The 27255-nt window shown below is 37.7% G+C and overlaps 1 protein-coding gene across 8 annotated transcripts in view; it reads left to right on the forward strand.

Moving 5' to 3' along the window:
• PCDH9 (protocadherin 9) overlaps nucleotides 1–27255 on the forward strand; it is a 672821-nt gene that overhangs the window by 79654 nt on the left and 565912 nt on the right. The gene's annotated exons all lie outside the window — the stretch shown is intronic.

Raw genomic sequence — 27255 nt, forward strand, 5'->3', positions numbered from 1 at the left:
CTGCAGTATTTTAATTAATTTTGAAAATTAAATTAACATTTGAAATTATATTGTGAACACATAATTTAAATAACACCAGAACCCAGAGTAGTTGGCTAGTTCTTTGGCTTTAGAAGGAAGTTTGGGTTTGTTGCATTCATTTTCAGCTCTCCTTCATGGGTTACTGAATGTTTCTGTGCTGTAAAGCTGTCTTTTCCCTCACCTCTCCAAAATGCGCTCTTGGGCCAGTTTCAGGGAGCATGCATAACTAACTTCAGTACAAATAAAATAAACTGCTGGAATCTTTCTTCCCCCAGGTCAATAGCTGTGCAACTGCATGCCTCCTCCTTTTATTCATCTGATTATAGATATTGCTTTACCCAGGAAAACCTGGTTTATATGCTTATCTTCTCAATATATTTTTGCTTTGTCTTCCTGACTCTTAAGCTATATATATATTTCTTCTTCAGTAACCATCTTCCAGAGAGAACTAGAACTAAATCTCTGTAAGGACTGCACCTTTCAAAATGACCCACTGCAGACAGACTCAGCAACTTTAATTTGTGTTTACTTTCCCTCAGCAAAACAGAGATCACAATTCAGTAATCTGTTGGCAAGAAAAAGAAATAGTGACAGCATTAAGCACTCCGGACTTCTCAGAGAGTATTCAGAGTATAAAAATAAGTTCATGTTTATTTTGCCTTTTGGTTTTAGAACAGTTTAAGTCCACTTGAGTGATATTTTCAAATTTTCTCCTGCAACTAGGGATCTGCATGGATATTTTATTTACAAGCCACATGGCCTTCTTCCTCAAAATGCTCATACATTCTTCTAAGCTCCAAAAAACACATAAAAGGCTACAAGATATCTGATAAATCCTGATAGCAAATACTAAATGTGCACCTTCCCTTGGACTGACTATTCCTTCTCTTTATTGGGGATGGAGGAAGAAAGAGGAAGGCATAATTGCAATTCTTTACGCAGTCATTTTATTCTTACTTCTGCTCCAAAAAAGGTGAGACTAAGGACAGTTTATCCTATTGCTAAACAGGAAACTTTACTTAGCTCAATCAGTCTCATATAGAAAACTGAATTTCCCCTTTGAAGATATTGTTTATTCTCATTGTATGGGTTGTTTTTACACTTAAGTGACTTCAGAACTGAGCCTGAAATGAAGTAAGGGTGACTGAGGATACTGTTTTAGAGGCCTACAATATTCTTATTTTAAATGGAAGAAAATTCTAGAAGAAACCTTTTACTTTCTTACTGCAAGTGGAACTGAAGCTAAGAGGAAGCAGTAATTCTACCTCTGCCATTGCAGAAAGGGAGCCAGGGACATGGGGGGCAGCACTAGGGGAAAGTAAAATTTGAAATCTGTTTAAACAGCAGAGACTATGAAAGCCAGCTTGCATAACAGGGTAGAACTATACAGACATTTCAAGGTGTGCAGCCCTCTAGTGTTTTGAGATCAAATACTGTGAACAGTGGGATCCAACAGCTTTTCTCCAGCTAAGGGAGCTTTCTGCTGTGCCAAACAACTTTTGCATTTTCATTCCCAGCTGAAGTGTAGCAATGAAGAGACCTGATTCAAGTAAATTACTCACGCATCATCTGCTTGCCTGTATGTCACTTATACGGAACAAGTTACAAGTTCCAGCAGCTTTTATAATCAATAGAGCAGCTCACCAAAGACATACTCTGCACAGACAGATTTTCTCATTTATTCTGTCAGTTCCATACTTGCAAGATATGGTATATCACATAAGATCTCCTTATATTATTGTGCTTTGCAATAACTTTGAATTTCACTGAATTTCATTGAAATAAATAGAGCCATACTTTTTTACTTTCAAAAACTGAATTTTCCCCTTTGATCCAATTTGGTTCATTTTATTTTACCAGTCATTTAATGTACCAACTTTCTGAGCAAAATGCTTCCATAGAGGTGCTTACTTACCTGTTTGGAAACTTAACTCAAAATTACCATTCATCCCCTCAAAAGAACCTCAAAAACAAGCCCAAATGTGGCAGGAGTACATCACACACAGACCCTGGCCCTGCTGGCCAATTTGTGTCTGCTGACAGTCTTTCATGTCTCTACTTTTGTGTCTTACACCATGGCTGTAATGTAAGACACAAAAGTGGGCTGGTTTTGGCTGGGGAAGGGTAGTTAGTTATCTTCAGAGTAGTTGGTATGGGACTGTGTTTTGGATTTTTGCTGAAAACAGCATCAATAATATGGGCTTTTTTTAGCTATAGTTGAATATTTCTTATGCAGAGCCAAGGCCTTTTCTGCCTCTCCCCCTGCCTCACCAGTGAGGAAGCTGGGAATGCACAAGTTGGGAGGGGAGACAACTGGGACAGCTGACCCCAACAGACCAAAGGAATACTGCATACCATATGGCATCCTGCTCAGCACATAGAGCTGGGGGAAGAATACAGAAGGAGGGGACATTCACAGTGATGGTCTTTGTCTTCCTAAGTCACCACTCCATATGATGGTGCTCTGCTGTCTCTTCCTACCCATGGGAAATAGTAAACAAATTTCTTGTTTTGCTTTACCTGTTAAGCTGTCTTTATTTCAAGCCATGCATTTCCTCACTTTTACCCTTAATGATGCTCTCCCCATCTCACTGAGAGGGTGTGACCCCGTGGCTGTGTGGGGCTGAGCTTCCTGATGGGGTTAAAGCACCACAGATGGGTGCACCATGGCCCAGGTGGGGGCAGTGAGAAGGGTGGGACCCCTTGGCCAAGGAGGGGCCCCAGCCCAGGGCTGTGATCACGTATGGCCATGAGCCCCAGCTGAACAGTTACCTCACCCACAGCAGGTCTGTGAGGTGAAGCCTTGCCCTGGGGACTGGGATACTGCCCACAGAGACTTGCTGGGATGTGTGCCCTCAGGTGAGTGATTTTCTTTCTACTGGATGTCCCTCAGTGATCCTATGGCCCTTTAGGTGGAGCAGCCTGGTCTGCTGGTTCCCCTGGGGCTCCGTGTCAGTCTCTGAGTGTGTGCTTTGGGCCTTTGTCCTTGTCCACGTAGCAACAATATGCCCAGCAGGCACAGGGAACTCATAACCTGTTGAGCATCATGGTCACCTGTGGTTTGTGTCAGTTTTGGCCACTGGTTTTGGCTTTCATCAGAGTTCGATTCTGTTAACTGAGTGGAGCTGTTTTCGCTGTGGCTCCCTTGCGATTCAGCACTTTAGCAACACAAGGTGAAAACAGTAACAGTTTAGGAGACTGACATGGCACATTTTCTTTATTGCCTTGGAGTGGGAAGGACATGTTCTCAGGGCAGAGGCTGTTGCCCTGACTGCAGTACTTACACTGTTGTATATAGTTATGGTATTATGTGCTTTAAAAAATCCTAAAATGGGAAAAAAAAAAAAACCAAACAAAAACAAACTAAACAAAAAAACCCCAAAAACCACAAAACAAAAACCCAAGCAATAAAAGGATGCTTCTAGGTTGCAAAGTAAGGAAATATGATTTAATGCAAATTTACAATGAAAAATAAGTGTAATTACCTAAATACATACTCAAAGATAATAGTTTCCTGTGTTAACAATTTTTCTTTTGAAGCTTTGGCTTTGTAGAATAACTTTGAGTGCCTAATTTTGAAGGGATTATTTTTTCAGCTTAAAGTAGCAAAGTGGTACATCCACAGCCAGTGTGTTAGTCTCATATGCCACAGTATCAAGATATTTAAGAAGGTATATATAAAAAAGAGTGTTTAAACCAATGCATTAATACTAATTTGTTTTCTAAGATTTATTTATAAATGTGGTTGCAAACCATTTTATGTATTATATTACTGTGAGTGAAAAAGAGGAACAGAAGATGCCAGGAAGAACAAAATAAGTCAGCTTCAATCTTTCCCCAAGCTGAGCAAGCAAATAAGAACTTTCTCAAGTTCCCAAGTAAATCTCAGCGTGTTGACTCTGCGTGTGGAGTGTTTTATCTGTGATGTTGGTAGCCTAATGGCAAACATCATAAAAGCTATATGAAAAAAATAAAATCATTCACAGAGCATATGCAGTCACCCAGAGCAACAGAGGGGATTGTTCTAGGACAAGTGACAAAGTTTCTCCTGGTATATACTGATTTGTAACTTCCCTTGGGAAATAAATATGTCAATGCATTTGCTGCCTTATGTGTAGTAGCATACCCTTCCAGCCAAAGAAACAAATAAGTGCTTCCCTCCTCCTTCCCTCTCCACATAATAAGAAAAACTGAAGTCATACTTTTTGTCTCCAAGCAATCCCTCAAATAAGAAGCAGTGTCCTGTAATTTGATTCAGTTAAGCACTAACCTCCATTCCATTATTCAGGAATGTCAAATCTAAGCTTATGGGAGAAGGATTTTGAGTGAGAGTGTTTTTAGTGGGCACAGTTTGTCTTGATTTCACATGCAAAGGGAGAAGAAACGAGGCACAGTGAATGTGAAGTCGGTGTATAGCCTGCACATGTGGGTTTGCACCTCTTGAGGTGAGCAGGGTCCATACAACAGGGTGCAGTCACAAACCAGCAGAGGATGCATTTGATGACTTCTTACTGCAGAGAGTATTCCTTAAGTGTCCAGCAAATCAGCTTTCTATTCCAACATGGTCTTCTGTAGTGGAGACTACAAAATAGCTGCACTGACTTGCCCTCTGCTTGGTCCAGGCCATCTATCTCTTTCACTTTAGTATTCCAGGCATAGAAGAACTTAAGCAAAGATGCTTTGTGACTTTCTAGGTACTGCAACATTGAGATTCCATCTGTTTTTCTCCTGTAAAAGAATGCATATTAGTGCTACCCCAATGAATATAGCTAAGTGTGAGTTCAGTCTGGTTCTTCAGGCGTACTTTATTGGAAGAGCCCAGCTGTGCTGGAGTACAGTGTATTGTTTCCATATTTCTCTGTTTAAGGAAAACTTTGGTGGAACTCAGTGTGTGTGGGTTGAGTAAAACATGGTATTTTTTATTTTAATTTGGGGGGGGCGGTTGCAGTCATTAATAGTATTTAAAAAAAATGTATGTATTAAAATATTGGTCTCAAAATTTGTATTCTCTAGAAAATGTTCTGAAGGATCAAGCTGAGTTTCAAAAGTTTTTTATTTTACAAAACAATACTGCATTGATCAGCAAAGTGTAAGTAGCATCCATTTGCTTGTATGCTTAGTTTAAAAAATTAACTGGAAGAGGAGAGAACTGTTTAGTGCCAATCAATAATCCCTATGTTTCTTTTTACTGTTGTTTTTTGAGGGTTGATTTTTGTTTGTTTTGTTGGGATATTTTTGGGTTTGTGATTTAGTTCTGAACCTTTTTAGAAATTTAGTTCAGTTATTTTGTGAAAGCAAAGACAAGGAAAAATAATTGTAGAGTATCTGTTATATTCAAGAGATAGATTTTTCCTTTCCAGTTATTACTTGTTACTTGACAGTGCCTTAGTTCACAGTGTCGCATTTTGAAAGCTCTGCAGTCATTTTAGACCTTTGAAATCTCTTCATGAATACTTAATTCTGCATTTGTAGGAGAAGAGTCTGTGCTGGAGAGATCTGTAGTATCGTTCAATCTGTGGCCTCTAGTTCTCTGTGCAGATTGTGCAAGGCAGCAAAATAAATTAGTATTACTTTGAAACAACGTTTGTCCACTGGAATGCCACCCCTTCAGATCCTTGCACAGAGCACATGGAATAGCACCAGATGCAGACAGTGATGCATGTTCCACTGTGGTTCTCCAAATTATTGTCATGAAGCTCTCTTGCCTGCCTTGATGTTTTGTGAGAAAACAGAGAACAGCGGTGGTTCCAAAATGTATGTGTGTGATAAATGTAATTTATTTTCATTTCTTTGTTCCTCTGTAAAGGAAGTGACTGGGTAAAAGTGAGGTAGATTTATTTGCTTCTGTAGGGAAGATACCAGAGTAGAGGATAGAGAACATGCAGTAGCTAAGCCTGAAGAGACTGACATACTGAAAAGTGCATGGAGCAGATATGATGCAGAAATAAAAACTTCTGAGGGATGCAGAGTGTACTGTGCAGAGTGTGCTGAAACCTAGATCAAGTCATGTGGTCTGAAACCAAGCCTAGGGAGAAGAAATTGCTTTCAAATATATGACTTAGGATACAGCAAATGGGACATTCTTTACAATCCTGTTTTATTTCTGTTTTACTGAACTGGTTCTGAGATTTCTCTGTTAAAAATATTTACTCTAGTGTTAGTTCAAATACAGACTTGATTTAATGAATAATTCACAGAATTCACAGAATCATTAGGTTGGAAGAGACTTTAAAGATCATAGAGTCCAACCCATGCCCTAACACCTCAACTAAACAATGGCACTCACTGAGTGTTGCATCCAATCTTTTTTTAAACAAATCCAGGGATGGTGACTCCACAACCTCCCCAGGCAGACCATTCCAGAATTTTATCACTCTTTTTGTGAAATACTTTTTCCTAATATCCAGCCTATATTTCCCTTGGTCCAGCCTTGAAACTGTGTCCCCTTGTTCTGTCAGTTGCTGCTTGGAGAAAGAGACCAACACCCACCTGACTAGAACCACCTTTCAGGAAGTTGTAGAGAGTGATAAGGTCATCTCTGAGTCTCCTTTTCTCCCAGCTAAACAACCTCAGCTCCCTCAGTCATTCCTCATAGGGCTTGTGTTCCAAGAACCTGTTGAAGGGTTTTAGGTACTTTTATCCTATAAAAGCAAGTGCCATTTCAATATAAGTAAATGTAGTACTTCAAAGGTTTGGATGCCTTTGGCTCTTCTCACAAAAGATTGAATTTTCCAGAAGAGAAATGTTTTTGCTTTTTTTTTTTTTTTTTCAAAACTACCTCCATGAATTACTTGCTGTATGAATTCTATAATCATTTTGCTATTACAATCAGGCAGATGCAAATCAAGAATGGCATAGCATCTACCCTAGATTTTTTCCCCTTTTTTTTTTAAATTTTTTAGACATTTTAGACATTTTTTCTAAAAAGGAAAAAAAAAAAAAACAAACCTCCAGAATACAACCACAAATAACAAAAACCCCCCAATCCCCATAGTTAGCATGCAACGTGCTGTTATTTATGCATCTTAGATGCAGTGTCTTCAAGACCATAATATGCTTATGGAAAATGTGAAAATAAACACTAAGGGGGAAAAAAAAAAGTATTTATTTTTCTTGTTTTTAATAACTTCCAACCAAATTAACTTCTTTGAGCTACTCATGTATGGCATCCTTAATGTACTGAATGCCATGCTGTTCAGACAAACCAGAACCCGTAATAAAAACAATTCAATTAGACAAGACACTTAACCACTTTACCCTTAAGTGTAAATTGATATGTGAACTGAACTCAGTGGAATTTTCCCACTGAGCTCAGTAATGCTGGAATAGATAAAATGTCACTGGTTTGTGTACATCTTAAAAGTGAGGGGTTTGGCACACGCCGCAGCAATTCTGGCAAACATTCCCTCTCACTCTCTTTCTTGCTTTTGAATTTCCTGAGGGTCCTAATTAATACAGTTAGTAAGAAAAGCAGTCACAGTCTATTGGCACCCCAATGGACTTCCATCAGAAAGGAGGCCAACTTCTTTCCTCTTTTTGATCTTCAGTTTATTGGCCACAATATCTGATTTGGATCTGAAACCTTTATTTTTTTTTCAAGATTTCTGTAATTATGCATTCCTTGCCAGACAATGGAATTTTTTATATTTCATATTAAGTTAGTGTCTCTACAATGATGCCCCATTTTTGGGGAAAAGTTAGGGGCTTTTGTGCTTACAAACACTCTCTTGGGCCACAACCAAACAAATGCCTTCTTAGCTTCAGAACATCTGAAACACACAAAACCTGGTATATTTACAAAAGATACTGGCTATACATACTTATGAAATAGAAGTATTCAGAGTTTGAGTATAACCTTGGAGTTGCCTCTATTAGAATGGCTTGTTTAAAAACCTCTCAGTTTAAAAAAAAACACCAAAAAAACTAGTTCTTATTTTGACATTTGCTTGCATAGTTTTAAAAGCTTTTTAGAGGAGGTAATCTTGATGAATCTCATTTTACAGATTGGAAAAGAAGGATGTAGCTCTCCTAGCTTCACTGAACAAACCAGTAGTAAATTTACAATTAGAAATTCAGGCCTCCAGGCTTCCTGTCAGGGCTGTCTGTTTTAGGTCCCATTTACAGGCAATAATATAAAATAAAATGAAAATTGCCTATTTTGGATAGACCATTATTAGTGCTGTGTATTTACAGAGGATTTCATCCTTTATACACAGGCGTCACAGTTCTTAATAGATGCATAATGTAACACTAGCAGCACCAAGTGCGAAGTGGCTAGAAATTAATGGGGTATATGGTAAAGACACTTGTGTAGCAGACTTTGGTTCTTGTTCCTGCTTCTTTACCATGGAAAAAGCTGAGAGAGCTGGGCCTGTTCAGTCTTGAAAAGAGAAAACAGAGACAGGACCTTATCAATGTATATCAGTATCTGAATGGAGGGTGTCAAGAGGATGGAGCCAAGATCTTCTCAGTGGTACCAACCCATAGGACAAGAGGCAAAGGGGAGAAACTGATGCACAGGGAAAAACACCTGAATATGAGGAAGGACTTCTTCACTGCATGTGTGATCATGCACTAGAACAGATTGTCCAGAGAGGTTTGGAAGTCTCTGTTGCTGGAGACTAGAACTGTCTGGATGCAATCCTGCATCATGCTCTAGGATGACCCTGCTTGAGCAGGGAGATTGGACCAGATGACTCTCAGTAATCTTTTCCCTTCTGTACTTCTGAAACAGATGGAAAAAATCCTGGCATGGAAGAAGGTGGAGGACTGTCAGTAATTAATAAGAATAAAGACTCATTACCAAAAATTCTGGAGGAGTATGTGACCACATCTGGGAGCATGAGAAGTCCAAAGCTTAAATGGTCACAGGGAGAGGGAAGTTAATTTACACTGCAGCATTATTTGAGTAAAGCAGGGAGGAGGTCAGAATACAGCAGTGACATGGACAGTAGATCAAATGAAACTGAGCAACAAAAAGCTAAATGGAACAACTAATATTTTCCTAGTAAGGCTGTGTGACATTCCTGAATAATTTTAATGTAAACCAGAGTAATATGCGTGCCATGGTCAAAGTTTTCAATGTAAATGTTCACTAAATCAATGACAAACCTACATTCAGTTACAGTATTTTTTTCTGTACAGAGCGAGAAGAGCATACATCAAAGCGTTCCCACTCCAAAACCAGGTGGTGAGGAAGTTGCTACTAGAAATTGGGACAAGAAAGCAAATTTTAATACTGTAGTTAGTCTGGGGTCTGAATGTGGTTTGAATAAGTAAAATTTAAAAGTATAGGGTGTAACACCATGCAACCAATTGCTGGCAGCTCCCTGGCTGCTTCTCTCCACAGAAAGATCAAGCACTCAGCAGTGGCAGGCAAAGACGATGTAAAAGGGAGGCTTAAATGTGTACCAGTCTAGGTTCTGTTTAACCTCCAGGACCTTTGTGAAGACAAGAAGCAGAGAACGTAAGGAGTCAACAAAGAGAATGGTAAAGGAAGGATAACTGAGTCAAAAGTGGATAAAGTAGAAAATGACAAGGAAATGAATGAGGAAGTGGAGGGAAGATGGCACAAGGGAGAAAAGGAACCCTACGGTGCTTTGGGAGAAGTGTAGAAGAAGTTTCCTTTTAGAATTTTTCACTATGCAGTATCTAAAGCTCACAATAAACACTTCATTATTTTACTATGTACTACTGTTTCTTGTAGTACATATGAGAATATGTTCACATTTGAACATCTGGGCTTGAGCCTGCCCTGTTGCAGTGTCACAGGTAGGGGGTGAAGGTGGGTACCCCCAACATCTCATGTCTTCCTTGAACACGGTGATCTGCCTGGGCTAGAGGCTCAGCATGGATGAGACAGCCATGGGTGAGGACTGGGAACCACACTGGTTCTGAGGCTCAGGGTGGGGTCTGTGCCAGAGTGACTGGAGCGATTCAGGGCTCTTGTGGCAGGTGGGTACCAGGTCACTTCTCAGAGGTACCACTCAAACGTGGAAATGTAGAAGAAATGGCTGCTAGGAGAGTGGTTGAGAGAAGCCATTCATACCCCTACTCTGTTGTTTCTCCCAGCTCAGGACCTGTCACATACTTAATAATCTTCATTATTTTTCTGCTTTCCACTGGATGAACTTTTTTCTTAATTCTTTTTGAGACAAGACAAGAACATAGACTATTTAAGGTCACTATATTTAATGACTTTATTTTCATTATTGTTCTGTCTTTTAATACTCCAAATTCTTCAGGCCTTAATAACATTGCTGGGCTTTTTGACTACTGTTGTACATGGAACAAATGGTTTTATTGAACCGTCCAAAATACTTTCTACATCTTTTTCTCTGAATAGGTGCACTTAATTTAGAACCCATTTGTACAGAGGAGGAAATTCACATTATTTCATCCAGTGTATGTTGCCACTTGACTACACTGCATTTTATCTGTTGAGTTTCTTAAATTCATAACTTTATTCAGCTTTTCTGAAGTTCTCTCTGGTCTTCTCTAATCTTGAGTAACCCACGTCACTTTGAATGTGAGGTTTAAAGGTTCCATTAATACTCTAAATGGTTTTAATTTTTTTGTTTTGTTTTGGGATTGGCAAGGCAGTATCAGAGGTACATTGAGAATACCTTTGTTCAGCAGACCTGCAGTAATTGCTTCTGTCTCTTGTAGTTTGAAGAAAGTGAAATAAAGTAAAAATACCCATTCATAACAAGAAAATGTAAAGTCAAGTAGGCACAAAGTTTTTAATATTTAATTTTCCACATTATAAAGCAGACTCTTCTTCTCTGCCTTCCCATAAATGCAGAAATGGATAGGATTAATTAAACATTAAGCCATTATTCTTCCAAAAAGAAAAGTCCTTGCTGGCCATGCTTGATATAATATATTCCCAAGGTGATCTTTCCCTCATCAGAAGTTTTTCCATCATTGGTTTAAAAATATTAATAATAAAAGAATAAATATTTTGTTATCATATTTCTCTTATTTTTTTTTTTTAACTGGATAAAGGGATGCTATTTTGTAAATCTTCCATAATTAAATAATTGACTGCAGGACTTATTCCATAATGGAAATGTTGTGTGACATTCAGTGCAGGCTGTGATTTATCAGACAGATTCTGCAATAGGAAAAAGATATGTAGGTCCTTAGGCTCTAAGGAAGAAGCATATTTACTTTCTAGACTGTTTGCCTTCTAGAAGAGGAGAAAGAGCAGGGAATGAAACCAACAGAACAGGGCCACTAGCATTTTTATCTAATGATATGCAGTGTCAAGAAGGTGCTATTTGTATCTGTGAGATATTGCTGTGGGCTGACAGAATAAGAAAACAAGAAACATATGAAGTAAACTGAAGGAAGCAAAAAGATTCTATACAGGAATAAAATAAACTAGGTTTTGTTGGTTTTGTTTTTTTTTTTTTTTTCATAAAAGCCATACATGCTTAAATTGCGTAAGGATTGGATTTTGTAATCTTGAGCATATGAACACATCTATTGTATTGGTGGTATCCTGTCTTCCTTTATTTTTATTCCTAGCTTTGTTACTTTGCAGACTGTGCTAGGTGGATAGTTCTGGTCTACATTTTAACCATGATAGTAGTGAATTAAAATGATAGCTACTGACATATTTAAGCAAAAGAATGTGAAAATGTATGTTGTCTTTGTAAACCTACAAAATTAGGTGATAGATGGGGTGAGGTGGTAAGAGAAGATAGATCTGTGCAATACATTTCCTGATGTCGTATTGGTAAATAACGGATTTTTGGGAAACTCTCCAGATGCAGGGAGGTGAGAATTTTAAGAAACAGTCTGAGCATTTACGTACTCCCTTTATTGCTCCATGGAAGCTTAGATGAATTCTGCTGATACTTTAACTCAGACTTTATCTACTCCCTTTTGAGCAGTAACTCTGCAATTTGTAGCGCTGTATTTTAGTCTCCCAATGGTGTATTTACTATCTTAGATCATAAGTTAACAGCAGATTGAGTCCCAGAGGAGAAAGGGCAAACCAATCATTACTCAGATGTATAAACCCTTCTTTCAGGCAACGTCCACCAGTGTCTATCTAAAATGAAACCAAAAGAAAAGTGGACAAATGCTACAAACTTGGTGTGAAAATGTCAACAGGAGAGGAAGTGAAAATGAGACAGCGGCCCCATCACTGCTTTGACTACAGGAATTCAATCTAAGGTAGAGCCTTTCTGGCTCCCAACTGCCATAACTTTGATTAACCTTGCAGTGTTTCAGCATAGGGTCATGCTATCCTGTTGACACTTTTCCTTTGAGATGTCAGTCACATTTCAATAACTTTCCAGTGTGGGCTTGTAAGTCCTGTCTCTTCATTGACTTAGAATGAGGCAGGTTGCTTATGAATACAGCGTGAAGTGTCAGTCAGATATTCTTGCATTGTGTTATCTTTGATTGACTTGTCTGGCATGGTGAAAAATTCATGGTATCTAACTGTGCCTGTTTTGACAGTCACGGATGTCCTTATTTATTTATTTATTTATTTTAAGTTTTCATTTTTTAATTTCCAAAACTGTCTCACCTTTCTCAGAAAATGAGATTTGGTGTTTGCTTTTTCTTTACACTATTAACAAGCACAGGACAGTCCTATCCTGCAGATGTAGTACCTTAGCATTACTGTGTGGAGTTTAGGTACTCACAGCATGAAAAACATAAGCTGCACTAATGGAAGAAAATACGTTTAATGATAGCAGAGAAAGCACCCTTTTAGGAAAGGGTGTAAAAGAAATTCTGATTGGTTTAGCTTTTAGTTTGTCTGGCTTGTGTAATTCCTAAGGGTTAGGCCCAAAGTCATTTAGAAAGGGACAGAAAGAAGAAAGGAAAAGCAATTCTGGTTTTTAATGTTTATTATTACCAACACAGACTGTATCTGGCTTTGTGGAAGTAGAAAGCTATGTCCCAGGACAGTGATTATTCCAAGGCTGTGTTATTCAATAAACTGATTTATAACATATGATTCCAGTTATAATCCAAGAGTTTCTCCATTTATTTTCAACAAAATAAATATTTCCCTGCTGTAGCCACTTGAGGTTTATAATCTTGTTTTCAGGAGTGCCCTGGCTCACATAAACAGACTTACTCCCCTTCCAGTGCTAACAGAAAATGCAGGGCCAGTGGTGAAGGAGGGGAAAATTCTTTTATATAAAATAGTTCATATCTGTTTCATAGTGTTTCATAAATCTGGTTCCCAGGCATTGGAGGAAAATGAATAAGAAGCATTTTTTTCAAGCTGCTACTATAGCTGTTTTTGCTTGGCTGAAGGAAAGAAGTATATAAAAACAGCTAGTGATGGAAACTGGATGTAAAACAATAGCAAACAAAAAACTCTTTAACAAGCATAATCTGTTGTCAGTGAATGGCAAAGACATAATTAAATTCACAACAGTGCTTATTTTTCTAATGTAAGTTGTGGAGGAGGCAGTGATGCTGAGATGTGGAGAAGGAAGCAGCAGATGTATCTGGAGCACTGCTGTGCCAAACTCTTGCATGCATGTCTGAGTCTGAACCTTGGCTAGATCCAGACCTATCCATGCAGTGCAAAGGGAGAGTTCTGTGTCTGGGGTCGAACCCATAATTTACTGCCATGAGGAGATAGCTATTTAAGCAAGATAACAGAGGAGATGAGGCAGTCATGGATCATCATGTACGGTTTCAATAGCACAAATTAAAAATACCCCATGATAGCTCATAGCCTGGTGCTATGGCACTTTGCTTAGCAATAGGAGTTGGAATACTCTTGAAAAACAATTGAACTGTATTTTTTTACATTACATCAGTCCTTGAACTACTGGGTAATTGGGACTAATTGTTCTTTTTTCAGCCAGGTTTTATTTTTTAAGAGGTATTTGTATAGATCTCAATCTTCTACAAGTGCTGAGAGATTCTGTAAGAACATGCCCTCAGAAAAAGGAGACAAAAGATCATTTAGTTTATTGATCCTCGTGGAACTAAATCTCCTCTCAGGGTATAACTGTTGAGCTCTGTTGAAACTGAGACTCCTCCCCATGACTTCAGAAGTGGGAACTTGAGTGTGTGAAAATCTTCAGTGTGTGAAGTGTAGTGGGTTGATCTTGGCCAGATGCCCACCCAGCAGCTCTTCCACTCCTCTTCCTTAGCATGGCAGACAGAAAATAAGATGAAAAATGTAATGGGTTAAGGTAAAAATGGGGAGATAAATTATCACTTACTATCACTGTAAAAACATGCTTGACTGGGAAAAATATGATTTATTAATTTATATGAATAAATTATATTATTATTTATTTATATTAGCATATATTTGCATTTTGAAAAATGAAGAAAAACTATAGCAATCAATTTCCCCTCACCAATTTTCCCTTCCCTAAGAGATGGAGGAGGGTGGAGAATGGGGGCACGGGTTAGTAGGCAACAGGTTCTATTTTCTGTTGCTCCTTCCTCTTTAGATTATCCCCTTCTGCAGTGTGGGGACTTCCATGGGCTAGAGTCCTTCAGGATAAACTTCCTCTGTCATGGGGTTCTCCACAATGTCTATGAGTCAGGACCTGGAGCTCATTCTCTTCACCTAGTGTCTGTAGGGGTGTTTCTCACACTTTTTTCCCCCCATTCACTTCTTACTGACTGTGCCCTTTCTGAAACCTCTTTCCCCTGGGATGCCACTCCTTGGCTGTGGGGCTCAGCCATGCCCTGCAGTGGGTTGGCTGGAGCTGTCTGCCAGGACTACCCCTCACAGACACTGCCCCGCAGCCCTCCTGAATCAAAGCCCTGCCACGTACACGTAGGACACCAAGATAGGCATCTGGGAATGGTAGATGGTGTGCGAGTCAACATGGAAGGAAGCTGGAATGAAGGCAGAGAGTAAATTTATTTCCATTTCCCTTGTCACTATATTCTCTAATATTTATCACCCAAAGTTTGTGAATCTTAATTAATATTTGCAGAAGCTTTGAGTACTTTGGCAAAACCTGATTTTGTTTGAATGTGTCCAAAAATTAGTGCTTTGATAGGAAGTTCCACCTTCTAATACACATTGCAAGCAGATGTTATATTTTATTATGTGTCTTAATGGTACCAAGAGATTAGCCACATCAGAAAAGGAGAACTGAGCTATGAAAATGTTACAGATACATATGAATGTTAGGTCATCGGACAGCTTGGAATCAGATAACGCATTCATAAATATCCAGATGCCCTTGCTAGTTAAGTATTTTTATTATTATTTAATTTCCAGGAGTAACTACATGGGTTTCTTAATACACTGATACCTCTTCAAAAGTTTTGGAAAATAACATTACTATGTTTTCCTTGCAAATAATTTCTTTTGATTTTTGTTTCTTTTTATATAACACATTGCATCAGTGCAAAGAATGCTTACATATGTGTACATGTGTTTATTTGTGCAGTATAATATGTGTAATATAATGAAAGAATTCTTTCAGCAGCAGCATTACAGCCACTGCAGTGCTAAGGAGCTCAAGAAGTGTTCTTTCTAAAACACACTGAATCTCCATGTGCTGTGAACTTAATTATTCATTCACCTGTCTTGAAACGTAGCAGAGAAATAAGAAAAAAAATTATTTCCCAGTAGAAAATGGGACAGCTATGAGGAAAAAGACAGAAAGCTGACATGCCTTTGTCTAACTGCTGAGTTCTGTGTATTATCACAATAAATGGCTGTGGAAAGTCTTTTTAGGTATCTTTCTGAAAGTGTTCAGGAGCAATATTCTAAAGTCATAGTCTAATTTGTGCTTTAATATCTATTGCCTATTGAAATTTATCTCCTGACCTGAGTGTCTGTATTTTTATACAGTTACTGAAGAAATTTAAGGTACATAAGCAGGTAGGATCACTCTGGAATCCTTTGAAGGTGCATAACTTCATTGCTAAGGAAAGTTTCTTGTAGTAGCAAATTATTGTACTTCAAAAAGTTGAAATTGCCAGATACTTGTGATATAGGTGTAAATAAGTTAAGTTAGGCTGGAGTGGAAAAGACCACATTTAGCTAGCATGGTCAAGTATGTAGTGAATGCTAAGTAGAGAAAAAATGAAGGAATGGGCTAGATTTTTATAATAACTTCTGAGTGGAAACACAAATTTGCATTTTCACTCATCAGCCAGATTTTTTTACCTAACTCTTCAGAATCGTGCAATTTCACAGGGATCTTTAGCTTTTTTCAGGATGAATGAAGATGTTAGAAAGCATCTGTGTCTGTACCCAGTAGTTTTTTTCCCTCTTTACAGCTCTCTGTGTGCTGCTAGTGTTAAAGCCCTTCTTGTTGGGAGATCATTCCAGACCTGTATAATTAGACTGTCTTTCCAGCTATTTTGCCAGCACAGCTCGACTGAGGCTTGCAGGGTAGTGCTGTAGCTACAGGACTGCACAAGCAATGGCAATGTGGTATGCCTTTCTGGGACAATGAAAACAAATTCATCCAAATCACATTGCAAGTGAGTTAATATAATGATTGTTTTGTTTTTTTTTTTTAATTTTTGGTGTACTGAATCTACCTGATTATATGTGAGTGTTCTTTGACTGGAGGCTATCATCTGAGGTGATGAGTCTGGATCATTAGCCTACTTTTGCAAATACTTCTTATTGCCTCCCTCTTTTAAATGCAGCAATGATAGATAAGTGAAATTTTAGTATTAGGTTAAGCTTTTATTAGTTTTTATCCCACTTTACTTCACTCTAAGTCATATAACTTATGCATGAATATATCCCTTTGTGAGTGGGAAACAATTTTCTTTTCCATCAAGAAAGATGAGTTCAGCCCAGTTCACAATCTGCATCCTAGCCTGTTAGATGAAGCAGCAGCAGCTGCTTCAACTTTGTGTGTGGAGCCAGATTTGTTAGACGTGATCCAAGAGTGCTTACTATGGAAACTGATCTAGCAAGCCTTTTTCATGGATTTAGATGGACTAGAGGACGTACTCAATCCTGAGAAGGCAAGGAAATTGATTTTGTGCCTGCATCACGTGTATGACTGAGTTAGAGAAGCTTCACAGTCACTGAACAATGTCTGAGCCTCAACAGCAGAATTTGTGAGTACTCTTAGGTGGTGTTAATTGCAATGTGATTAGACATGATCCTCAGCTGCGCTATGTCTAAGGTCATTTGAGAGAGTAATTAAGCCAATTTAGATAAGCAAAAAATACTAATTTTAAATAGAAAAAATAGGGTTTTTTAGGTTAGGTGTTAAGAAAACTTTTTGAGAGGCAAAGTCGATTAAGCAGAACTGTTTTGTAATACTGTTATCATTGCAGATCTGGAGAACATACACTAGTATGTAGACATACTAATTCTTTACTTATGGGTAGAGGTGACTTGCAGTAGGAGGACTGTAAGGCCCAGGAAAGATTTTACCTGCTCTTAGCAATATAGTAGAAGTTACATTGTAAGCCTATGTTACGACCCACCCCTAAAGAAGAGGGTAACCTGGGTTCTTGTTGATAGATCCCTTTGGATCAGGGTAGAATGAAAAAACACTGAATGATTTGTGTTCATAAATATATGTATATAGAGTTTATTTTAGGACAATTTGGTTGAGATGGTTTTGGTTATTTTTACCTATAGTAACATAGCAATGAAAAAGCATGAAAGTAACACTTAAGAAAATTTGTAAGGAAAAGAAAGAAAAGAAGAAAGGACAAGATTAGATTGGATATCACCACCTGTGGATCTCGTGGCTAGACTTGATTGTTGCAAGATTGGTGTCTAGTGGTCAAAGTGGTGGTTGTAGACTGGATTCACTGGGGGTGAGGTGGAGTGTGGGAGGAAAGTCCCCAAAACACAAAGTCCGTTGGATTTATATTACACATAGTCTAGGGGAAAATGTCCCAGAACCTCCCCTTGGGCCAGGAGTACTACACTGGCTGATGTAATACTGGATTATGGGACATTTCAGGAGTTTTTGACACCTAAAAAGTTGCAGCTGCAATGTTGTCAGCAGAGTTAAGTCAGTTGTGGCCCATCTTAGTCTGTCAGCAGGGTTGGACACCTAATCTTCAGGTTATGTGTGAATGTCCAGGTACTTCCCCAAAGGAGAGTTATCACAGCTGAGTCACTTGAGTAAGGACAAAGAAAAAATGCTTTGCCTTGAAGATTTTGCCTCTCTTCTTATTTGGTTCAGCACTAACCTGAGGTATGGCTGTGCTTGTCCTCTGCACATTGGAGGTTACTTTGCATGTCAGCAGCAGCTGGTCCCTGATTGTTTGAGCCAACAGCATTCCCATCTCTCCCACTTGTGGATATATTCTTCTTCCAAGCCTTATTAACTTCTCCTTAGACCTGGGATAATTGGACAGTAGCACCACATTTAACTTATCTCTAAATTCCTATTGCAGTCTGAATTTCAGTTAGTAGGCATATTTGGGGAGGGGTGGGCTTTCGTGGTTGCAAGTGAGCAGCTGCATCTTTGCACTGTTTACTGCAGTGGGCAGAAGTCCTCTAACCATCTTATCAATTTTTAAGCCATTAACCATTTCAGTCTCTGCCTGCTGTGGAAGAGGGAACCTCATTGTGATTTCAATAACCCTGTCTTTCGTTTGTATGCAGTATTAAGTCCACAGCTTTTGTTTACAATCGTCCAGATTTTTTTTCTAAACTGTGTGATAATGCATGTATTTCCATCCCATGTATACATCCTTTGTTGTGGCTTCTATTTGTTATTTAGATGTTTTCCATCAAATTCTGTGCTAGTATGGTTTTGCTAAAATGGTTGTTGCTGAAAAAAACTTCAAGAACAAGATATGTATTTTGTTTGACTTCATTTAATCTTGAGGGGAAATAAAATTATTTGCCTTTGATGTTTAAAAATGTTCAGTATTTTAAGCAGCAGCTATCATTCCTGCCTCTGTATGCTTATGTGTCTCTGGAGAGAAACTGTGAAGTCCCAGGGATGATTCTAACTGCAGCTTCAGTGCCATAGTCACTCCTGGTTTGATTCTTACCATGCATTCACCCTGGGGCAAATATATTTTTAATTTCAATAGTATTTGAATTTTATTAATTTTGCTTCATTGTATATTTTCACTTTGATTTAATTTGGGCTTTCTTTTCCTACAGAAAAATTGTGTTGAAACTAGAAAATAAATTAGAAGAATCACTGACACACTAGGAGACACACAGCTCAATAACTCATTAAGGTTTAGAGATGCTTATTACATATATTCTCAATTTTCATTCACAACATGCAACATGCCAATTCCATCTCTCTTTTGACTGTGCATGGTCGGTAAAAGAAATTAGATTTTTTTCCTTGCACAGGATGTATTGTCTATTGAGATCCATGAAAACAAACACAATAAAATTTCCAGTGAAATGTTATTGTATAGAATAAATGGTTGCTTTAAAAGTCTGACTATTTCAACTGCATTAATTGTACAAGGTAGAGAATGTAATATTTTTTTGATGAAAAAAATAGGAACTTGGTTGAATTATTCATGTTGTAAAAATGGCCTTTATGACAGTTATTTTTCATAACTCATTTTTACTGCAAGTTTAGCACATACCAAAACTACCACTGAAGTGAGAAATTAGGATAGTTACTATTTTACTTATTTTTGTGCTTTCTTTAAAGATAGAGCTTCTTTACTATTAATATGCTACACATTGTAGGGAATACGATACTTTTCTTCAATTTATCAGTCTGTAAGATTTTATCCTTCTTAGCACTAAAAGGATAGTTTTCTAATTAAAAGACTTTTAATTATTCTTTCTCTCCAGTGTGTGGAAAACCTAGGAGCCTACATAAATGGTACAGTCATAATACACCATGAGGAAACAAAATTAACAGTATTAAGCCTGAGATACTTTTTCTGGTTTTGGTCTGCAGAGGGGGAGGATCAGAAACTCAAAACTGTCTCATTATCCTGTCTTTGTTCTGCCTTTTTGGACCACATGGAAATAATTTGATAAAGACTGTTAAGTATCTTGGGTGGAAAGAGGGAGTAAGAACTGAGGGACAGGATTTTTCTCTTTGTGGACTCAGGCTGCCTGATGCCTGCAAATTAACCTGGATCTTGGTCCATGCTTCTCACAGTCTGAATCCAAAGCTTATATTTAGCAGCTAGGACCCTACTACCCTCCTTGGAAGAATGACTTTAGATCCATATTCCTTCATTATTTTAAGAATCTCATTTATGTGATCAAAAAGGGTACTTCGTGTGCAGCTTGACATTCCTATATTACAGTTGCAATGTTTTTGTCCCAGAATACACACAATTAACAATTTCTTGATATATGCCAGGTTATATTGCTCTTTTCTGACCAAATAAACTGATACAAATATGCTTGTACTACACTTGAATGCTGACTCTCGAAAATTGTGGTGACATCCAGAAAATTACTCATTAGGAAGAGGTATTTAGAATAAATGAGCTGTAGATTGAAGAAGCAAATGTGCTATAAATCTCATATTTAAATATGCTTGATTTAATTTACAGTTCTGATTCCGGTCTATCTTCATCTGAGTATTGCTTTCTTCTTCAGGACTTGGAACAAAATATAGAGCAGCCCAATAGGATATTTTGAATATGTGGTTACCTTTGACAGGCTTTCGGGCTTTAAAGGAGAGTAAGAAAAGATGTTTGCCCTAATAAAGGGATTTTTTTGAATCAGAAGAAAAACACTGATTTCTAATGAAAAACTGCTAAACATAAAAAATAATAGCCATATGGCAATTATGCCAAAAGATCGAATTTATTACCAAATAAAACTGTTGGCTTGTGCATTTCACAGTTTCCCCCATTCCCAACCAGTGTGTTTTTAGAGGCTTTCTGTAGGGTTAGTTGCCCAGACTTCTGCAAAAACAACAGTTTGTCGTTATTGCAGGAGGTGTTAGGAAATCAAATCCAACTGGAGCGCCAAATGAAATTACAGACTTGTTTTGTCCCAGCTGCATGACACATGCCAAGAGCTGATTTTTCAGTGCAGACATTTAAAGAAATGAACACAGAATTCTATTTGTTCTTCTACTGAATGAATTATCCTTATTGTGTTTTTCATACTTCCACATGCTTTTTAGTATTTCAGCAAAGTCCCTTTTTCCCTTCTCCTCAGTGGAAATGGTTTTAAATGTCCTGTTTAATTTTAATAAGTGGTCTTAAAATTAAAAAAGTAACAACCTATATAAAACTTGAGTTTGATAACTAAATAATGTTTTTCAGACAGATTAAACTGTCTTTAACTGATTTATCAATAATAGCTTATGACTTACAAAAGCTTCATATGTGATTTATCATTGTTAATGTTTTATCAAATGACATGTTTTCTAAAAAAATAATATGGAATTTCAGACTGATTCAGAAATTATGGTATTACAGAAAATTCTTGAGAAATTTCTTACATAGTCTCACCTCATAGAGCCTGCTAGTGAATACTCACATCCCAACATGGTTTTGAATTTTTAAAAAATGTGTTTAATATCTGTACATCTCTGCTATCAATTTCCTTTATTATGTACAGTTTTAATTAGGTCACATTATGGAAAGTATTTTCTTTCTTCCTTCTCCCACCTACTGCAGCTGTTCATCTATGAAAGTGGATGTTTGCATTATTACCTAAGATTGGTGCTCTCAAATTGTGGGGCTGCAGTTAGCATGCATTTTTAGATAGCATGCATGTAGCTTGCATACAAATTGTAACATGACTTTTTTTTTTTTTTTTTTTTATAAACACCTGCTAAATGAACTTTCTCAGTGTGTTCAGCAGTCCTTACTGCATTCAAATTGTATTGCCATAAAGAGGGTGAGAGGATGAATTTGAAGACGTGAGATCCCCTCACTTCTACTTAGGCATGCAGTGTGACTCTCACAACTAAGCTGGCCGTGATCCTTTAGACATGAAGGGGAATTCTTCAGCAAGAACAATGGTGTTTTTATTTGGCAGTAGGAAAAGATGTGAGGGAACACAATTAAGCTCCATACGCTTGTTCTGAATGGCTTGATTCGGCTGTGTTGGTTCACTGATATTTCACTCCTGTTCCTGTGATTGGCATGGGGAGGAATAATGGAGAATGAGTCCATAGACACTCTCTTCACAAGGACAACTTCCTTATCTACAACCTGTCAAATTCGCTAAAAGCTAATGTCAGGGAATTAAATCCTTTCTGAGTGTACTTGTGCAATTTGTTCATCAGCTTGCTTCTGTGAGCAGGACACATCCTTGAGTGTCTTCTGTCTCCCAGGCCTCCCCTAATTTGCCATCTTTGGCATTTAATGTCAAGGAAATAGTATAATGTGAATTTGTGAAAAATATTTTCAGCAAATTCATGCTGATATGGAATTTCCCTGAGAGGCAACATTAATAATGGGTTGGCACAACACATTTGCTGGAGTGGGTTTGATGCCTTGATTGAGTTTCCGTGGTGTGTTTGTTGTTGCTTTGGGGAACGTGTGGATATTGGGTTCAACAGACCATAGAATTTTGAATTAACCTCTCTTTTTCTCTTCATGAATATAATGGCTTCACAATCTGTTCTTGCTTTGGCCTTTTATTTAAGGGAAGATGTGAAGGTTTGATTTAAAACAGAAAACTCTGCTATTTTGAGAGCATTGTGAGGAAAAATAAATATGCATAAAGAAACATTGGTTTCTAAGAATCTTACACTACTTTCCCCAAAGACTTTCCTGCACTGATTCTCCATAAAATATTCATTTTAGCCCTACAGTAGAAAAGATGAAAACCATTAGCACTGAGTTCAGAATATGGCAGCTCCAGTTTTACCCTTTGTTTAGGAGAAGCCTATGATGATTTTCAAGAGTCCTGGTAAGTGCTGGCAGTTGTCTCATTTTGGGTAATGTCTCTTTTTCTGATAGTTGTAATTGAATAATATAGTTTTATAAGATGAAGACTAAAAAATAGTAGACTTTTTCTTCTCTTTTTAATTCTCTGTTGCAGTGCTCAGAGTATCTTCTGCTTGCCTTTTCAGTCAAGGAATTTGCTCTGATGGTCTCAAAACACTAGCAGTCTGATCCTTTCATTATTTCCAAAGCTTAAGAAGTTCCTTTAGTGTATGAGTGTGTTTGAGAGAGCTACACATTTGGATGGGAGAGAGCAAAGCTGCTAATAGAAGATAATAGTGAGAAGCTATATCTGTATTGCAGGATGAAAAATGTGCTCAAGTTAACTCAAGGGAGAGTTGGTATAACAGCTGCTAATGTGGTGATCTGTAAACTGAGATACAGAGTGAGTATGAAATGGGTGTTGTTTAATTATTGCATCATTGCTGAAGTACATAACTTTAACACATTATTTTTACTCCTTAAATTGATATATTACCAAGAAAGTAAAGTTTAAATTTATTCTTCAATATTTCACTGTATTAAATCACGTTTTGCTTATCAAGACACGTGTTTTTCTTATCAAAATACATTAGTTATTTTAAATTTCTATCTGGATTCTTTAGCTCAGTCTATCTAAAGTATTTAGATATAAGCACTTTTTGAATTCAAAAATTTAAAAAATCCATCTGATATCTTTGTTTTTATTTTAAAGAAAAGCTGGTATGAACAGTATTCCAAGTTTATTAATTAATAAACTCTATTTTAATAGTGAGCCACTGACATGTTGTGAATATTCTTTCTACCTAAGTGCTGGGCATGATTGCAAAGCTCTTTGATGCTTTAGTGATTTGTTTCCAGAAATCCTTGTTGAAATTTGTGTGCATTTTAGAAAGTGAGTTAAATTTGGGAAAATTAAATTAACCTTTGGGACAGCCTGTCTGTATTCCAGACTGGCAGTAAATGATTTGGGTGAAATTTATTTGCTCTAGGAATTAGCTGAAATGATGGTGACTAGAATTTTAACTGTTCAGAAAATGGTGTTGTAAGAGTTGTAGCATGCTTTTCCTTTTCCACTGACAGGTCCAAAAGTGGCAGTTTCTGTACCTTGTTTATAAAACACTACAGCAAGCATAAAATGGCTTTGCATTGGTTATTGTATACGCTAGGATTTTTACCCAAATTTTCTTGTTCTCACTATTTAAACTTCATTTTTTGTAACATCGAGTAAAGCAAGAAACAGATAAATTGGTCTTTGCAGGAAGACAAGCTTAAAGTGCCATAAGCATAGGATGAAACTGGAGGAATAGGGGGCACTGTTTTACTATCAAATGGCTTAATATCCCTACTCTTTTTGGTCTTGCCTTTGCACCTACCTAAAAATGCAGGCATTAGAGTAGTGGTTGCTGCTGCCTATAATCTGTCCCCACCAAGCCTCTCCTGTAGAAAAGCAAGTTGAGTTAACCTTCAGGCAGCGCAGTCAGACCCTCACTCAACACTCACTGCAGCTGGCTCAGCGATAGAGGCAAAAGGCGAAAGGCTCTTTTTGCAGGGTTTTACTCCAGCAAAGTGTACCACCTGTGGCTGGAGGCAACCCAGCGAGGTAAAAAAGAGCCCAACCACATGGAGGAGACAGGTTAAGCAGAGAAGGGGTGGGAGCGGAGCTAAGGGCTGGGCAGAGGGGTTTGGTCTCCAGGGGAAGGGGGGAGGCCACCAGGGATACCAATCCAGTCAAGGGACAGGGAAAGGAGAAACCAAGGGAAGTTGCACAGGGGCAGTGGTGACACATAAGTCCAAATGGGAGTCTGTTTCCCCACCCCCCACCCCCAGGAGGACTGACTCTATGGTTAGTATTTACTGCTGTTGACAGGGCCGAGGACTTGACTGAGGTGGGAGAGTTCATGGGATGCTACACCTACCAGCTCCACAGACAAGAGACTGAATTGGTCTTGCACAGACATAACTCTCTGAGTGATCACCACCTGTTACTCAAAGCAGGGCACAGAGAAGTGAGAATCCCAAGAATCCTTTAAAAAGCTGAGAAACATTTTTTTTTTTTTTTAAATACTGTCTGTTCCACTGTTTTTACCTGTAATGGTGACAAAGGAAAATCTTAACAAAAGTTGTCATGATGTTGCCAAGCTCACACAAAAAAAATGCTGCCTTTTTGCATGCAAATAGAAGGCACTTAACTTGTGACCATATGGAGCAAAAGTAATTACTGAGGATGAAAGACAAATCATGACAATTAACATGCTTGGGTTTTCTCAAAGAGACAACCTATGGCTCAGAATCCTGCAGTTCAGGTTTCATGGTGAGTGTTTTTGGGAAGGCATCAGAGTAGTGATTTGAAAGATTTATTCATTTATTGCGGTGACAAATGCAATGAAAATGTGTTCAGAGGCTTGCTTTATAGTCAATTGCTTCTTGTAACCGATCCATTTATCAGGTGTTTGACTAGGAGGAACTCAGTTTAACATTGTATTGATGTTGATCAGAGCAGGACAAAATATGTTGAATTTCATAGGCTTGGCTATATAGCAGAGCTGAATATCAGTGTATCTTAAATATCAGGTATTTTCTTTGATAGGATTTGCTACCTGTTGGATATGATCTTTCTGTCAGTCTTATAGCATGGTAATTTATAATGATAAATAAAAGGAAATAGTAGATATATAGAAATAAGGGAAAGTGATTGCTCTGAATTTTCTTGTATGAGTTTGGTCTAGGACACAGTAAGAGCTATTCACTGTTGTGTGGCAGAATATTAAAAATTAAGTGATTTAGAACATATTGTCACATTTTCTCTGATCTAGACATTAAAAGACCAGTTCATTTGCATAGGCTAACACAACTACACAGTCGCATTATTTCTTCAGTTGTTTTGTTCTCAGGAATAAAAGCTTTGCAGGGAAGTTTCAACTTTTACCATCATTAAGCAAATGCTCTTAACAAAAGGCCCAGTGAAAGAGTTTGCGACTGGCCACACAGAATTAATTTGCAGTGTGCAACCCTCATGGTCTATAGTCAGTGCTTTGATGCAACTCTGAGAATTAGGGATGTCATTAAATCCTCTGCTACCGCAGGTTCTTCAATCCTGAGTGAAAGAAATCCTTAACGTGTCATGAAACTTTCTTTTACATGGGTTAAAAATGAAATATTTTGCCCCATTCAGGAAATGCCCCTGTGTTTTTCCATTCCTGATGGCACAATGCTTCCTCATTATGGCTCAGTGTATTGGGTAGGAATATCTGGGGACAGAGAGAATTCTGGAATCCAGTCTATGTTCCTACCTACGTCACAAGTCTCCACACCATATTCATCAGATTTATAGTTAAATATTTTTCTGAATATCTAATTTTGGAATAATGAATAGTCAAGCTGTGTTTTAGATATGGCTATGCTATTATATAGTATCCCTTTCCTTGCAACAATTTTTCTTTAATGTAAGGTTTGCATGGTACTCTCCTCTGAATGTTTCAAATATGTAAAATAAGAAGATAGAAAATTACAGGAAAGAAATCAACTTTTTTCAAGCCTTCCTTATCAAGGAGGACTAATAGAATTGTAATAAAAATTATGGGGTATATCAATAAAATACTGTTGTCTGCTTGTGAAATGGTTGAGATAGTCTTAAAATAGATACTATGCACTTGAATTAAGAATGTGTTGATAACTGATAATAAAAAATACCAAACTCAATTGAAAAAGTAAAAAAGAACAAATTTCATTGCTTGCAGTTAGTGTTCTGAAATGGTATGCCATACCACACATTTATATGCCTGCACAAATATATATCCATTAGTTATTCCGTTATTGTAATACTGGATTAACAATGAGAACATGAAGCCAGAAAGGATAGGTTGCACACACACAAAAGGTTATTTTGTAGTTGATCTCATTGACATAACTGTTGACCTAGAGCTGCCAGCAAAGCTAAGGCATGTTTTGTGATTGACTCGCCTGAGAATAGCAGCAGCTTGTCCAAGAGTTGTGTTTTCATTTTCTTTTTGTATATCAGAGAAAGCAGCCTTAATTAAGATTTGTGTGATGACTGTAGCTGAATTTTTCTTCATTTAGTCAAAGCCTTTAAATTTCTTAATAGTGCTGTTTATAGTATGCTAATTTGAGTTAATTGTACTGCACTAGATGAGACACTGATTTAGAAATGCTTGTAATAGTCCAATTTTGAGTAGAAAGACACCCTTTCTTGTTTTATTCTTGTAGGCAAGTATTATCTGCTCTGACCTGCAATTCCTGTAATAAATCATTTGTAACACTGGCACAGGTGTCCTTTTGAGTTTAAGCATGTTTTCTATTCATGTTGTCTGCTATAATTTTTTTCCGATGTATGGCTCATTATCACATCATTCTGTGTGCAAGTATTTTTATAACATCAGTTTTTGCAGACATTTCTACTTTCATAGCTGAATTTCCTATACTCATTGTTGA

The sequence above is a fragment of the Lonchura striata genome, chromosome 2, assembly GCF_046129695.1.
Source record: "Lonchura striata isolate bLonStr1 chromosome 2, bLonStr1.mat, whole genome shotgun sequence".
Classification (NCBI taxonomy): Eukaryota; Metazoa; Chordata; class Aves; order Passeriformes; family Estrildidae; genus Lonchura; species Lonchura striata.